The sequence below is a fragment of the Callithrix jacchus genome, chromosome 10, assembly GCF_049354715.1.
Source record: "Callithrix jacchus isolate 240 chromosome 10, calJac240_pri, whole genome shotgun sequence".
In the NCBI taxonomy this organism is placed as follows: domain Eukaryota; kingdom Metazoa; phylum Chordata; class Mammalia; order Primates; family Cebidae; genus Callithrix; species Callithrix jacchus.
Window position 1 is genome coordinate 4,617,030 of NC_133511.1, and position 15,043 is coordinate 4,632,072.

The 15,043-nt window shown below is 35.9% G+C and overlaps 1 long non-coding RNA gene across 3 annotated transcripts in view; it reads left to right on the forward strand.

Annotated features, from left to right (window-relative positions):
• The window catches only part of LOC108593700 (uncharacterized), a 493,787-nt gene that overhangs the window by 346,809 nt on the left and 131,935 nt on the right, over window positions 1–15,043 (forward strand). For all 3 annotated transcript variants that reach the window (XR_013522982.1, XR_013522981.1, XR_013522983.1), the window contains exon 5: window positions 10,999–11,129. This is a non-coding gene — a long non-coding RNA (uncharacterized LOC108593700). The remainder of the gene's footprint in view (window positions 1–10,998; window positions 11,130–15,043) is intronic.

The window sequence follows — 15,043 nt, forward strand, 5'->3', positions numbered from 1 at the left end:
TTCTCCAAGGTTCTTCAATTCGCTGGTCCCCATGGACTTCAGCCACAGCTTTTCTTCAGCTCTGAAACTCAGAAGCATGCCTGGACACTAAACAAATGCTGTTTAAGAAGATTATATAAATATACTGATTTGTTTCACATAAGGGTATAATTTCTCAACTGATGAGTCTTTAAAGTGCATAGTATTGGCTGGGTGCGGGGCTCAGGCCTGTAATTCCAGCACTGTGGGAGGCGGAGGTGGGCGGATAACGAGATCAAGAGTACAAGGTCATCCTGGACCACATGGTGAAATCCCATCCCTACTAAAAATAGAAAAATTAGCTGGGCATGGTGGCACACACCTGTAGTCCCAGCTACGAGGGGGGCTGAGGCAGTAGAATTGCTTGAATCGGGGAGGCAGAGGTTGCAGTGAGCCAAGACTGTGCCACTGCACTCCAGCCTGGCGCCTGGTGACAGAGCAGACTCTGTCTCAAAAAAAAAAAAAAAGTACATAGTATTAATTTTTCATGTTACTCATTTTCCATTTCCCAGTAGTTGTACAGTCATTTCGTAGGTGAAACCAGCTATCTTCCTCCCCAGTGTAACTTTATCTTGATTTCCCACAGACACAAGAAGTATCACATACCAATTCTTTTCATTTTTCTTCTTTCCTTCTCCATACCTCTGACTTTACTCATTCTCATGTAAATAGATATTGTGTTCTGAGTGAGATTTTTCTGTTGTTTTAAAATCGGTGCTAAGACCCAAAGCTAAGAATGAAAATTTCTAAGTACCTCATATTTTAAATTCAGAGATCCAGCTTTCGGACTGGCCGTCCTCCATGGGGTAATTGAAAGGTACCATCATAGAATGTATGCTCTACCATTGCTTCACCAAATCGAACTGATAAAATAAGAGAACACAAGAGGAAGAAAATCGCAGTGCTTAGCCCAGCTTCTTTCCTCTGGGAGGCAGTGTCTGTTTCCCCGCACCAAATCAAGAGAGAAAGATCAACTCTTGAGTGTGATAAATATAATTTGCATATCCCTTAGGAAAAATCTGAGTAACCAGTAGGTACTCAAAAATTTGTGGCTAAATTATGCAAATAAGATCTGTCTTATTTTTCCAGAATCAGTGTTGCTCTATATACTCTTTCTTGAAGGTTGAGAAATTGTCCTTGAAGAATTACTAGACATAGACCAAAAAAGCCATGAGATATTTTCAAAAATGTAACTGTCACAAGATAATGAATAATGCTATTGACATTCATCTGGCTGATCCATTGACTCATTATTTGAGATGAAGGAAAACAATTCCTGTTCTTTACTACATTATCATCAGTGCCAGAGACAAATGAGATGTAGTGAGATAGATATACACAGAGCCTCTCCAGCCTCAGTCTAACAGAAGCTGACTGATAAAGCATTCCCTCATTCAAATGTAAGATTATCTGCCTAATTGAAAACTGAGTTTAAATATTTTCCTGGGGGAAAAAATGCCAGTTTGATGTTCTGTTTTTCTTTTTTTTTAAGTCTTTGTGGATGTAAAATGAGAAAATTTTATTTCAGGGTGCACTGATTTAGCATGCGTTAAAATTAAGTATCTAAAATATCTACAGGGCCTGAAAAGGTATATGGAAATGAGCTGTTTTCCAAGTTAATGCCACAGGAAATGACAACTAAGCTGATCTCTTTTTCACAGCCTTTTAATGATATATTTCTCTTAGGATTTGAAAGAACTTTAGATCTAGCCACTTTCAACTCTAGGGTATAGCTGAGTCAAAGTGAAATTAGTGTTCGGTTCTAATATGTTAATTCAGAAATAACTGGTAGGTTCATTTATAGGGGCTCAATTTTAATAAGTGATATGTAAGCATATAGGCAAACTTATGAAATGCTCAATGTTTATCGCTATTCCCTCCAGCCTTTCCATTTTCTAACCCTCTTTGATAATTTCTACAACTTTCATACCCTTTTATTCTAAAGGTGTTCTCTGATCCTTCACTTGACTAATCTGTACATGCAAAGTATAAGGTTCCTTTTTTCTTGTAAAACCCCTTCTGTTATACAGTAATAGATCACTGGAACACAGGAGAGTAATATAGTTATCAGGTTATTGGTTTGGGTAAAAATTATGAGAAAAATTTTATGGGAATGTTGTATATATAAGGATCAAAAATATATATTATATTATCACACATAATAAAACAAAGGTGCGACTTTACTAAATTAGCTTTGGGGACATTCTACACTGTATTTTCTCTGTGAGAACATTGATGACATATGAGTTAAAGAAATTAGAGATGACACTAAGTTAAATTTAATCACAATGGTGTCTTTATGATTTTTTGAAACTGTCCCACATAGAGGAAGGTAAGAATTAAAGGTCTCAGTTTGTTGAAGTCAACATGTAGATATAATCAGCAACATGAAGCCACTGGGAAAGTCCTGTCATATTCCTTGTGTTTTATGGAACACTGAATGTTGAACTGTTGGACTAGATTTTTCAATCTCAATGTCATCAGAGTTATAAACATAATATGTAAAACACCATTTATTAGCAACAATTTCAAAAGCTATAGCTTCATATTGGTAAAAATGAGTAAAAAGAAAAACAATTTAATTTGGAAATACATAATATTAAAAGTATCTTATTCAGAATAAATAAACAATTCAGCTGACATAAACTTTAATGTCATTAAAAGTAACAAATTATGCATAGGTGATGCTATGCTTTAGAACAATTCTACACACCTTTCAGGACAGTTTCAGAAATTTGTTCTGCTGAAGCTGACTCATATGAATTACTTTCTTCTCATGAATTACCCTGAACTTCTTCTATGTCCAGTACACGTCACCTTACTACCAACTCTAAGACGCCAGGCATACATAACCCAGTTCTCATAAACAGAGGTGAAGGTACAATAATCGTGGGGACTATGCTGATTGAAGGGTTTTTGGCATTGGACCCATGTCCAGATGATTCAGTTAGTTGCACTGGGCTTATGTCCAGACAAGAAGGTTACTGAGGCCAGAGATATCTCCTTTTAATGACTCTGGGAGCTCTGTAGTTAGTACAGGTAACTACATCCTTACAGAAGTAGTACAGTTCTATGGAATTAGGTAACAGACTAACTTTGCATTAGTCCCAACTCAATTCGTTAATAGTTTTGCCTTTAGCAAGCAATTTCGGCAACATTTACATCTATTTAATATAATTTTTAAAATAATTGAATGAATAATATGAAAACTTGCAGGGCTTCAGAAAATATATTTGCAATAAATGGTAAATATTATTAGCTATTTTTTATAATAACTTGTCTAATTGAGCAAGTCAGTTTTTAATAATGTTAATAAAGTTAATGTCAAGTTGTTAATACATGATGAAAACAATTTTAATTTACTGTCACACTTTTTAGTATAAAATATATAAATCATATGTAAAATATAGAGAATTATATAAAAAACAGTAGGATTCTGTAATCCTAGCACTTTGAGAGGCCGAGGTGGGTGGATCATGAGTTCAAGAGATCGAGACCATCCTGGTCAACATGGTGAAACCCTGTCTCTACTAAAAATACAAAAAATTAGCTGGGCATGGTGGTGCGTGCCTGTAATCCCAGCTACTCAGGAGGCTGAGGCAGGAGAATTGCCTGAACCCAGGAGGCGGAGGTTGTGGTGAGCCGAGATCACGCCATTGCACTCCAGCCTGGGTAACAAGAGCGAAACTCCGTCTCAAAGAAAAAAAAAAAGTAGGATTCTCACTACTCAGCTTTTAAAAAACTTAATAATTATCCATATTAACTTCAGAGCTTACATTGTTCATGATTTGAATCAATACAGGTACTGGCAGTCATTAGTGAGCAATTTCCACTCCATTTTCTTCCCTGCCAACTTAAAGGGAATCTTCTAAGTACATGTAAAATATTATCTTATGCTTTCATGTTTTAAAAATATATTTGCATCAATAAGCTTTAGGAAGTTTATATTTTTAGACTTTCACATTTAGATATAGACTATTCATTGTATGGCTGATTAAAGCTTTCCATATATATATATACACACACACACACACACACACACACACACACATATATATATATGAGGCTTCATAAATCTTCTTTCTTATTAATGAGAATTGAGGTAGTTTCAACTATCTTGCTATTATAAACATAAATCTTTCTGCCTCTTCATTTTCAAAGTGGAGATATTAATAGAAACTCTCTTATGGGGGTTGTTGTAGGTAATATGGTTAACAATATAACAATTGTTCTTAGGCAAAATAAATACTATATGTATCTTCTATTAATATAAATAATGTTGCAAGGATTCTTTTTGTGTTCATCTCTCTGACTATGTAGAATAGGAATGATATTCAGAAGTGGAAATGTATGGGTTTTAGGTATATACCTCTTTCTTTTAACTATAGTTTTCCATTCTGCTCTCCAAAGTAATAGTACCATTTTATGTTCTCAGGGCTTACAGTAGGATGTTTCTGGACATGGACTCTGGAGGCAGATTTCCTAGCAACCAGCTGTATAACCTTGGCAAAATACTTCTCGGTTTCCTAGTTTTCTAATTCATCAAGTAAACACAACAACATTATCCATTTTACTGGGTTGCAGTGGAGACTAAATACAGCAGTTACAAGAGTGTCTGCAACACCTTAAGTACAATAAACATTCGCTGTCAAAACCATCACCAACAGCATAGAAAAGTTCTCTTTATAGCAGCTCAAATTGCCTGATTGGACTTTTTGTTTTCCGCTTTTCGCCACGTCAGTGAGTGTGACATAGTTTTCTTTATGTGTGTGCTTTCTCCTAATTCCTAGAGATTGTCTTTTTTGGAGAAACCTATCTCCATCTGCTCTGTTTCCCTCTTCCCATGTAATTATTTTAATCCTTGACTTGCTCCTGAAACCATTCCCCAGGCCGATTCCTCCTGCAGGCCATAAACTTCACCCTGGTTCTCCTCTCAGTTCTACTCCCTACAGATAATTTTCTTTTTTGAATGAGGCTATGTACTTTTAATTTGTTTCTTATTGTGCTTCATGTGACACATTTTCACAGTAATTTGATTTCACGGTCATTTTGTGTTGGAACCAGAGATATTGCCTCCAATCATGAATTTACAGATCTTGACTAGAATATAAAATGTTTTTTTCTGATAAAATTGTTTATATTCAGTATAGGCAACATGGAAATAGATGAATTGAAGCTGAAATAACACCCCTTTCTACCACCGAAAATCTTTAGATCATGAGTAGAGCTGCATTAAGCTGCATCTATAAGTTATTTTGGGAAACAGTGTAATTATGCAATGCTATTGCATTTCCTAAAATTGTTTCCTTTAGAATTTTGTTGTTCCAGGTATTAATATGTGTTCCTGGAATAAAAGATTCCACTGTCAAATAAGTTTGGAGTACACAGGGTTGGAAAGTTAAATATATTTTTTTTCTTCAAGACTACTTGAAAGAGAAATGAATTGTGTATGATTTCTAAAACATATTTGGCCATTAACTACTCCCAGCTCATGTATGCACTTTCTTTCATATTTCTTTAGTGCTCAGTTGTGAAATTTACAAGTAATATTCATAGCTCAGAGAAACCAGATCCCGACCTTTACTCTATTCAAGATTGTTTGCCAATAAAGTTTAATTGTATTGTGTATTACAAAACGTTATGCTCAAATTGCTTGTGTTATTTTCCTAACCTGGATATTGGAATTATATCTATTTATTAATAATAGCCTTTGGCTTTAAGGGATCCATTTAAGGTTTTACATTTAATGAAATGTGAACAATGCTGGTTTTATGAATATATAATCTTCCACACTGAATGAACTTCCTTGGAATGCTTATTAATTTCCGGATGCCTTCTAAAAATTAAGTATTTAAAATAGAATAAAATAGGCAAAGCCCTACCTTACAATCACTGTAAAGCATTTTTTCCAAGCATATAATACTGATTTTGCTAAAATACATTTCCCTTCAGTAAACTTTCTGAGTATGCAACTTCAGTATACACAGATATCCTTATGTATCAAGCCATATGCATTATTGAGTTTATTGTAAAACTTAACTCCTTGAAAACTTGAAACTATACAATATTGGGAATCATTTTGACACATGATCCAATACCTACATATTTTTTCTAACTATGAACGCTGGAGGCCATGTTTTCATGCTCAGAATGAAAATTACATTAGACTTATAGCAGCTCTAAATTCACTTTTGTCCACCATGTTGGTCAGCATTATTATTTATTGAGTACTGGGTGGGCGCAGAGGATGGCTTATATTGGATAGAAACTTTCCATTTTAAGATCTCAGATATAATCCACCTGCATGAAACATTGAAAGCAACTTATCTCCACCCTTTAGCAAAAATAAATTAAAAATAAAGTTTATTCTAGTACATTTCATGTGGAAAATCTTAGTTACAAAGAGTTCACCTGGCAATATTATAACCATAGACCTCTGTATTTGCCCCATTTTGTTTATGGATGAGAAAATAACCTAATATGATTTTCTTCCAGGGCTAAGTAATATGACTGATACTAATCTTATATTAAATTACTTTGCCATTTCATACAATGTAATGGAAAAATAAAAGTATCAACAAAACAATGTTAAAATTTTAGTTATTTTATGATCAAGACACATATAGCAGTAGTAAACATGTGTATTTGGGGAATCCTAAACCAAAACCAATTGGTGGGGAAAATCTTTCAGTAATCACCTCCCATTTGGAAATGTGCAACAGAAAGGTTTCCAATTTTAAACAAAATGTAATAAAATGCTATGGAATCAGACAGGAATCATTCCCATTTACGTGAAAATGTGGAGGATATTTCCCTTAGCAATTGATCACCCTGAGGCAAAACAATCAGTGAACATTCAATTGTCCATGGAAGTGAGGTAGAATCAGAAAGGCTTCAATCTGCAGCAGGAGGCAGCTTGGCTCCCATTACCACTGCAATGTCTAAGCTATTTCTATCCATTTGGAATTCTGTATTAAAATGCTTCGACTTCTTTCAGTGAATGAAATGTAGGTTTCTGCAAAGCTATAATGAAGCGATTGTGGAATTTTCTTTTCATCCACCCACCTCCCCACTCAGAAATGCAGTTACTAATGATGACATTTACATTTTCTTCAGAGGCAGTAAAACCACAACATCAAAGAATTCTTAGTTTGTAACCATTTTTTAGTCTTGATGCATATTTAAAGCCAGACTTAGAAGCAAGGGCCACCAAGAGTGCTTTCCTTGAAATGTATTTGTGATCTCGAAAATTTTTATGTAGCAAGTTCCTGAGTTGACATTACATCTTATATGCAGAGGTGAACGTGGTGGAACAATTTGGTTTCTTGGAAACTCTAAAAATGAATTAGCATTCAGCAGTAGCAAGTCAGGTTTCAGCTGCTCTAGGCATTTTGCTACTATTATAATTGACCACAGGTGATCAAGTGGATGGTAGGTAGAGCAATATTATAAAACAACACACATAATGAGGAGCTTATAGTAATTAAATGTTTGTTTTCGACACTAAACTTGAAATTTTAAAGTAGTTCAATTTGACATAGAAAAAGTTTGACCTAATAAATTCGTACAGTAAAATAAGAATCTAGCTGCCTAAACAAGCGAGGTTAAATCAGGACAGGGGACAGTGTTTGTATTTCAATATGAATGCAATGCTGTATGCAATCTCTCCTTGCTAAAATTCAAGGTGACACTGTATTTCGCAACTATTTTAAATGGAATGCATTTTCTTTATTTAGATACATCATGCTTTTTCACATAAATATTTAATTAGAGTAAAATAAAGCTATTGAACATTTCCTTTATTTGCAGTGAGTTAGTGAGTGTTTCAGTCTTCATTGAATATGACAATTTCCTGGGGTTTCTACTCGCCAAAAGCTCATTCATTTTTAGTTCTCTAGGAGTAAATGAAAGAACTAAAGATTTTTCCTCCATAAGCCACCAGAAAAAAAATGAAGCATATGAGTGACAAATCAGGTTGACAAGATGAAAAAGTGACTTAACTTTTATCTGTTGCTGTCATTTAAAGTTTCTGCTTTCACTCTTATTAAGGGTCTTTCAGAAGAGGATCCTTTACAAATCCCACATATCCTGTTCTTTTATTCTTCAGTGAGCTTTTTATTTGCCCATATTAAAATGACATTCAGTTATTAAGTATTTATTCAGAAAAAGCATAATACTGTTTTAGAGGCTGCATGTTTGTGGATCTTTTCTTTTTTCTTTTCTGAGTCTATTTTAATAGTTACCACACTCGAGAAGAATGAAATTCAGTTCTGCTTTTTCTTTTTCTCCAGTTCCATTTCGTAAGTGAACCACGAAGGTCTATCATGATCATCCTTTCAGCACATTCACTCTGAGTCTGTTTCATTTATTACGGCTCCCTGTGGAAATGTGATTAGGTCAAGTATGACTACATTCATTTCTCTGAATTGGTTAGATTGTTTCCAATTCTTTCATCCTCAAAGTAGACTAGGTATGGAACAATAAAACCAGTACCTGTTCCCTTACTTGAATTTGAATGAACTTTCTTTTTATTTGGTCAGAAAATGATATTCTGACAATCCAATCAGAAATTTCTACTCATTTAGAAAATGCCCTAGGCAATAATATATATATGCACACACACACACACACAACTCCTTTACACAACTCAGTGACTGTGGATTAAGGCCCCTTTTCCCCTACCACCTTACCCCATGACCCAACGATTTAAAATGCCATAAAGGTATGGCTTTCATCTGAAAATCTCTCCAGCCCTCTTACATACTGCCTCTGTTATCCTGTCTTCCCCATTCTTTCTGTACATCTGATTTTTATGGCCCTTAGACTTAGCAGTTAAGCTAATAATACTGGTGGTCACACAAAGCGGGCCTTGTGTCACAAAGTTCTGTACAACTGTAATTAAATGCCCTGTGTTTTCTGAATCACTGACTTCTATATGTTTCTAAACCTCTTCAAAACACGCTTCTCAAAAATCTAAATCTCTCTACTGCTAAATTTTATGTGTCAACTTGACTGAGTTAAGGGATACCATATAGCTGCTAAAACATTATTTCTGGGTGTGTCTGTGAGGATGTTTCTAAAACAGACTGTCATTTACAGAATCAGTAGATGCTAAAGAATTACGCCTTTGCTAATGTGCGGGTGGGGGGAATAATATAATCCACTGAAGAACCCAATCGAAGAAAAGGATGGAGGAAGTGTAAATTCACTTTTTCTTTTGGAGTGGGGACATCCATATGTTCCTTCTCTTAGACATCAGCACTCCAGGTTCATGTGTCTTAGAACCCTGAGACTTCCACCACTGGCTCCTCTGGTTCTCAGGCCTTCAATTCAGACTCCATTATGCCACTGGCTTTCAGGTTCTTGAGCGTGCAGATGGCATATCCTGGGATTTCCCAGTCTCCATGATCTCATGGTGGATTTCCATAGTAAATCTCCTCTTATAAAACTCTCTCTATATATCCCATTGGTTCTGTTCCTGTGGAAAACTCCAATACAATAAATAATACTCTTTATTTTCAGAAGTTGTTTTACATTTTTTGAATAAAAACTTTGATTTATTTTAATATTCAGTTCTTAGATATTTAGCACGCGCATCTTAATAATGTGTTAATGTGTCCGAAATGAGTGACTTAACTATTGAGTGTTCTGATTTGTCCCATTATATTTGCTCTACCATCCTCAGTATACTGCGAGCTCTTTGAGAAAAGGAACAGTGCTTTCTATGATATTTTGTCAATTTGAAGTATGTTGCAACATTATAACAAATAACAAAATAAGGGAAAGTTACAGATATTGACTCTGGTTTATTATGCTCTGTATATGTGTAGGGAAATAGTCAAAAACATTGTCAACCTTAAAATAACTGCTATGTAAAGAACATTTATAATCATACCCCTTTATGAAGATTTTAAAATTTCTGATTAACAAAGACAATTGATTTCGTGTATTTAGAAAAAGTAAAGTTGCCATCCATGTTTAATCAAAGTCTACTAATCAATCACCTATTATGTGCCAGGCACTGGGATAGCTACAGTCCTTGGTGGGGGGCTAGAATATAATAAACATCTCCTCACTTAAGAGTTCACTCATTGTTCTTATCTATTAATCAGACATCAGCTTAAGTTTGCTCTTGTATTATTACTTATGTTATGCTACACATCAAAGATGAGAGGATTAGAGGCTGCATTTTCTTGCCTCGTTGTGCCAGGAAACTGCAATGCCATTTCCATCATTGGCTCTTTCATCCCACAGGCAGCGCCTGGCATGTCATACCAACTTCTCTTTAGGATGCTCTTTCTAATGAAGGATAATGAGATTCTGTAATGCAGCAAGTAGAATTTATGAATCGGCATCAAATAAGGCTTTGAAAGCAAACTAAAGACAAATCTCAGCAAGTCAGCTATTCATAGCCTGCCCCTGGAATTAAATCAGAAGCACTGAGCAACGTCTAAAGATTGTGAGCCAACTGTCTTTTACTGCTGACAAGATGCTTGGCACTAGGCTGCAAATCAAAAATTATCTTATTATGCATAATTTTTGAGGATGTTGCAAGATTGTACAAAAGAGTCAAAAAGGAACAACCATGGGCCCTCTTAGAGAAGTGTTTTTGACAGCACTAGTTCCTCATATTGTCATATATAAATAATTAAACTGTATAGCAAGTCATGGACATAAAAATAATCTCAAATTTTACAGGAAGTTCCATGAAAGTTAATAATTCTCTTATTCTAACATTAGTGTATATTTTCATCTCTGTGTCCCACAATGAACCCATAATCTTCCTCTACCTCCAAACCCATTATTTATTCATAATGTTGTTTTCCTAGTTTTCTCTGATACCCCTCAGCCCAATTGTTACATATTCAGTAATGACTAAGCGAAGTTAATTCTGTTTCCTAAATATGTTACTCAGTTGTCCTCATCACTCTGCTTATCATGTCACTGCTTGACTTTATTCCCATCTTCCCTCTTATCTAGACCAAGGGAGGAGGCAACGGGCAGAGAGGAGGGAACAGAACAATGTCCACGTGGCTGAAATAAAGGATATGACAGAGGATTGGTGCAAGTTAAAGATGGAAGTGGAGATCTGTGGAGAAGGGCCTTGCAAGGTAAGACATCAAAATTTATCCTGAAATTGATGGAGAATAAATTAGTAAATACCGTTATCAGAAAACAAAACTACTGTGGTGGCAATGAGTTGTTAGAGAAGGCATGTACACAGAATCTTGAGCCCCCAACATATCAATGTCCTAGTCTCTGAAACCTGTGAGTACGTTCACTTACATGGCAAAAGGTTAAAGAGCTTGAGACATGGAGATATCCTGGATTGTCCAGGAAGACCTCATGTAATTACCAGGACCCAGTATAGTTACAAGGGTCCTTATAAGGAAAACAGTCAGACAGGAGGCAGAGCACAAAGTGTGATGATGGAAACACACATGGGGCGGCGGGGAGAGAGACCGAGAGGGAGGAGGAATATTTGAAGGTGTTATCCTGCTGACTTTGAAGACGAAGGAAGAGGTCACGAGGCAAGGAATGCAGGTGGCTTCTAGAGGCTGTTAATAAAAGAAAATAAACTTTCTCTAAGAGGCTCCAGAAAGAATACATCCCTGCTGACACCTCGATTTTAGCCCGGTGAGACTCATTTTGGACACTGACCTTCAAAATTATGAGACAATGCATTCTTATTAAGCTCCTAAATCTGTGGTAATGTGTTACGGCAGCCATACAGAAGGCAAAAAAGGAATGGGAATGTGGAGAGGGTAGTTTTCTGGGGATAGCATAACAGCGCTTTAGTAATAATTGCAGCCGTTCAGAAAAACTCCGGTTTAGAAAGCAAAGGGAAACTTAAGCATTATTTTTGAATCAGGTGCCTTAGAAAATAAACAAAATAGGCCGGGCGCGGTGGCTCAAGCCTGTAATCCCAGCACTTTGGGAGGCTGAGGCGGGTGGATCACGAGGTCGAGAGATCGAGACCAACCTGGTCAACATGGTGAAACCCCGTCTCTACTAAAAATACAAAAAATTATCTGGGCATGGTGGCGCGTGCCTGTAGTCCCAGCTACTCAGGAGGCTGAGGCAGGAGAACTGCCTGAACCCAGGAGGCGGAGATTGTGGTGAGCCAAGGTCGCACCATTGCACTCCAGCCTGGGTAATAAGAGCGAAACTCCGTCTCAAAAAAAAAAAAAAATAAAAAAGAAAAGAAACAAAGTATCTGACACATTTTAAATAATTATGCAGTTAGGCACTGACACAGATTCTATGCATAAGACCCTGTACTTTCTAAGACATTTTTCTTATTTTGTAGGAGAAACATAAACATGGTGAAAAGGCAATCTGATACTATTAATATAAAACTTAATGCAGTAGAAATTTAATAATGAATTACATCTTTTTTAGAACATGAAAGGTTGCTTCTTGTTAAATCAAATATCACTAACCTTTGCATAATCTTGGATAATAATATAACTGAAGATACTTGTGCCTTCATTCTAGTCCCCAAATATATGTTAAGAGTAACAAAATGTAGTGAGCATTTAAATCATGTGCTCCACATCATTACTTCATGTCTCAGTGGCTATTAGAAAGTAGAAACTGAATGGAATAGACCTATAGATGTATGTGTGTTGGAGAAGTAATAGATTTTTTATTGGCTGTATCTAACACTGAAATAAAAATAGTTCATAACATATTAGGCACCTAAAACCATTTTTCAAGGCAAACCATTTTGCATCTGAAGAAACTTAGACCCATAAAGACTAAACAACCCACTTTGATGACATACCAATAAGGAATGAATCCAGGATGTAGGGCCTTTTGTGTGGGCAGCAAGGCCTGGTCCCTAGTCTCAACCTGTACACTGTAAAACTCACAGTCATACTTTATGTACTGTTAGGATATTGACATTTTGCATTGGTGAGCAACTACACAATGAGTACTGTAAGTTTACTCACTGTCTTAATGGCTGCCTAGTATTTAATGCAGTATTATTATTGCTTAACGTTTGGCTTGCTTACAGTTTTCTTCCTAATGACCAGTGCTGCAGTGATCATCCCTCTAAGTGAATCTTTATACATTTTATTTACCTTTCATGCCTAAAAGGGGAATTTGCAAATTAATTGTGAGTATGGTTTGAGACTTCCACTAGGCAGTACTAAATCGACCTCTAGAAGAGGCTTGCTGGTTCTGTGAGTGTTTAAAGGTTTCCTTCAATAATGATTCTACAATAGAGAATGGCTTTATAATCACTTGTAATAATAAGTTCACAGGGATTCAGTCACCCGTCCATCTTTCCTCTGGTCACATGGATGCATTTCTGACATAGCCAAACCTATTAGTTGATATATTTTGTGAACACTGAATTTGAAATTAAATAGTGGCATCTGATATTTCACTAAATTCAAAGAAACACTTAAGTTACAGAGAAGGAAACTTTCTGCTATTCCCAAGGTAATTATTAAAATACCAAATATGTTAAGGTCAGAGCCTACTCAATTTAACGAGGTGTTAACATGCTCTAAAAAATAGTCTGATTAGAACTACCGTTGGGTTAAGCTTTCATGCCTCTGGGAGGTGGGTCTGCTTTGATTTAAGTCAGTTTTTCTCTTCTTGCCAGAAAGTTACTCAAAATAACCTTTCCTCCTTATTCCATTTTCCTCCTTCTTCCTTCTAGTTTTGCATAAGTTCTAGAGGATAGAAGTGACCACATTTTGAAAAAAGAATACATATGCTGAACTTAATGATAAATGTACTATCTGTAATTCTTTCAGTTTCATTCTGCATTGCTACAGCTTTTGCTTTCTCTTTATTTCTAAAAGATTTGGAGTAATTGCTTTACTCATTAAAAATGGCTTAACTACCTGTTAATTATTATACAGTCGTCTTCTTTATATGAATGACTTAACTGAAATCCTTCATAAAAAATGAGCTCAGGAATTTCAGGAAACAATCTCCATGTTTCAGTCACAGTAATCAGCTTAGTATACATACACAAACACACACAGACACCTACACACACACCCCACATTTATTCTTTATTCATTGATTCACTTTTCACAGAACAAAAGCTTATTGATCAGCTATGATATGCATGGTACTATAGGAGATAAAAATTATAACCTATAGTCCTTGCTTTTAATTAGTCCAAATGAAGAAATAAGAAATTTACTGTCAGGTGTCATGTAACTAGTTAGCACATTTGCTACAAAGAGAATAAAATACCTGGGAATACAACTAACAAAGAACATAAAGGACCTCTTCAAGGAGAACTACAAACCACTGCTCAAGGAAATGAGAGGGGACACAAACAAATGAAAAATTGTTCCATGCTCATGGACAGAAAGAATCAGTATCATGAAAATGGCCATACTACCCAAAGTAATTTACAGATTCAATGCTATCCCCATCAAGCTACCAATGACCTTCTTCACAGAACTGGAAAAAACCACCTCAAACTTCATATGGAACCAAAAGAGAGCCCGAATAGCCGAGTCAATTCTAAGCAAAAAGAACAAAGTGGAAGGCATCACACTACCAGACTTTATACTACAAGGCTACAGTAATCAAAACAGCATGGTACTGGTACCAAAACAGAGATATAGACCAATGGAACAGAACAGAGGCCCCAGAGGCAATACAACACATCTACAATGATCCGATCTTTGACAAACCTGACAAAAACAAGCAATGGGGAAACGATTCCCTGTTTAATAAATGGTGTTGGGAAAACTAGCTAGCCATGCACAGAAGGCAGAAACTGGACCCCTTCCTGACACCTTACACTAAAATTAACTCCAGATGGATTAAAGACTTAAACATAAGACCAAACACTATAAAAACCCTAGAAGAAAATCTAGGCAAAACCATTCAGGACATAGGAGTAGGCAAGGACTTCATGACCAAAACACCAAAAGCATTGGCAACAAAAGCCAAAATAGACAAATGGGACCTAATCAAACTTCACAGCTTCTGCACAGCAAAAGAAACAGTCATTAGAGTGAATCGGCAACCAACAGAATGGGAA